Consider the following 2428-nt stretch of genomic DNA (forward strand, 5'->3'; position numbering starts at 1 on the left):
GTTGCGTGCATTAGTTAACTAATAAATGTTGAACTAGGTATTTAATAGGGGAGTGTGGACAATTACTTTCTCCATGAACCAAGCAACAAAATTTTTACGTCCAGGGTTTCCATGACGGAGAAGAGTAAGTGCCACCGCCTCAGTAGGAGGATTCATTCCCGTCCATTCCTCTTGAAAGAAATCACTAAAAAAAAAAGAAAACCGGAGTTAAACCGGGACTAAGTGAACATAAAACATGATGATGTGGAAGACATAAAGGAATGGTGTAGTGGTATTACCTCATCCACACTTCCTCAACTTCCCTGATGTTGTGCAAGATATAGAACATGAGGTCCTCCCACTCTTGTCGTGGCATGTTATAAGGTTTCGAGGCCCCAGCCCTCCCACCTTGCGCGTTGAATAGATAGAGCTTGGGTTGATAATTCGGCTCTTCTATATTGTATCGAGGCACCTTGTTATGCAGATGGGGAACGTCGTCTGGATAGTATGATGTCCTGAGGTCTGACACCTCCTCTAGGATAACTGCCTCAGCTATGGAAGCTTCAATCTTAGCTTTGTTTCCACATTTCTGTCGGAGATGCTTGTTCTGTCTCTCAGGGCCGTACTGCCAGCGATTCTGCACAGGCCCCCCCAACAATACCTCGTTCGCGAGGTGCAGAATGAGATGTGTCATCGGTGTAAAGAAGCCTGGCGGAAAGATCTTCTCTAGCTTGACTATCAACTCTGGTGCCTTCTTATGCAATTTTTCAATCACGTCTTTACTTACTTCTTTAGCATAGAGCGTGCGGAAGAAATGGCTTAGCTCGGCAAGCACTCGCCAGACATGCTCGGGGACATAGCCTCGAACCATCACCGGCATTATCCGCTCAATCCATACATGGTAGTCATGACTCTTCAGGCCGGTCACTTTGCCCGTTGAAAGATTGACTCCCTTACTTATATTCGATGCATAACCATCGGTGAACTTCAAAATGTGTTTCAGCCAGATAAGTACTTCCTTTTTTTCTGGCGGTTTAAGGACAAAGTCAGCATCTGGCTTGAACCAGTTTTTTCGACCGCCTGTGGGAGGCTTCATGTTCAGACGTGGTCTATCACAAATTCTCTGTTGATCGGCTCTAGCTTTAACGTTATCCTTCGTCTTATCAGGAATATTGAGGATCGTGTGGAAAAGGGACTCTGCCACATTCTTTTCGGTGTGCATCACATCGATATTGTAAGGAAGTTTGAGGTCCTTGAAATAGGGAAGTTGTGAGAACGGGGTAATGTGAGTCCAGTTGTGCGTCTCACCATATCCCTCGAAGCCTTTGGCTTTGGCTTTGCCTTTGCCTTTGACTTTAGGCTGGAGAGCTTTTAGCTGAGCAAGAACATCTGCCCCTGAAAATGTTGGAATCGCGGTTACTTCATGAACAACCCGGCCTTTCGTGAAGTTCTTCTTGTCTTCCCTGTCTGGATGGTCTGGAGGGAGGAACTGTCGATGCAGGTCAAAGGCTACATACTTGCCACCCTTACTCAGCCAAATCATTCGCAGAGCCTGCATGCACACTGGGCATGGCATCTTCCCACTTGTACACCATCCGCAGAATAGAGCATAGCCGGGAAAGTCATGCATGCAATAGTGCAACCAAACTTTCATGAAGAAATTTCTCTGCAGATCCCGGTCGTAGGTCAACGTCGGAAAGTACCAAGAATGGTGCAAAGCATCCACCAGCGGCTGCATAAACACACCCAATTGCTTCCCCGGATAATCAGGCCCCGGAATGATGAGCGACAAGAACATGGTCTTGCGTTGCATTAGGGCACCGGGAGGAAGATTGAGCGGAATTACAAACACGGGCCAGCAGCTGTATGGATTGGACGACATACCATATGGATTCAACCCATCACCTGATATGGCTATTCTGACATTCCTAGCCTCGGCTACTTCCTCGGGGTATTCTTCATCGAACGACTTCTGTCGTGGAATTGTCACGGCAGATGTCCTTGAGCTAGGACTTAGTCGTGGAGCCATCGCAACTAGGAAGCTTGAAGGGGTTATGCAGGACAAGGGACGCGAGGGTTTATACTGGTTCGGCCCCTTACGGTGAAGGTAAAAGCCTACGTCCAGTTCGAGGTGTTATTAATTAGGGTTACGATCGCCAGGGAGCTAAACAGCTATGCCCGGCTCTCGATCAGATTGTTGTCGCCCTTAAACCGCTGCCGGGTCCTCCCTTTATATAGGGAGGCTGACGCCCAGCAGCCCTTAGAGTCCCGGCCGGCTCATAAGAGTGTCCGGCTCGGACTCTAATCAATACTTGCCTTACACTACAAGTCTACTATAACAATAAGATTGTAACTACGGGCTTTAAGCCATATCCGGGTCTCAGCCCATCTCTGGCCCATTATCTTGGAACTTGGCTCCGGGCTTCTGGCAATGACCCTACGAGTAACC

Source organism: Triticum aestivum, chromosome 2D (genome assembly GCF_018294505.1).
Source record: "Triticum aestivum cultivar Chinese Spring chromosome 2D, IWGSC CS RefSeq v2.1, whole genome shotgun sequence".
In the NCBI taxonomy this organism is placed as follows: domain Eukaryota; kingdom Viridiplantae; phylum Streptophyta; class Magnoliopsida; order Poales; family Poaceae; genus Triticum; species Triticum aestivum.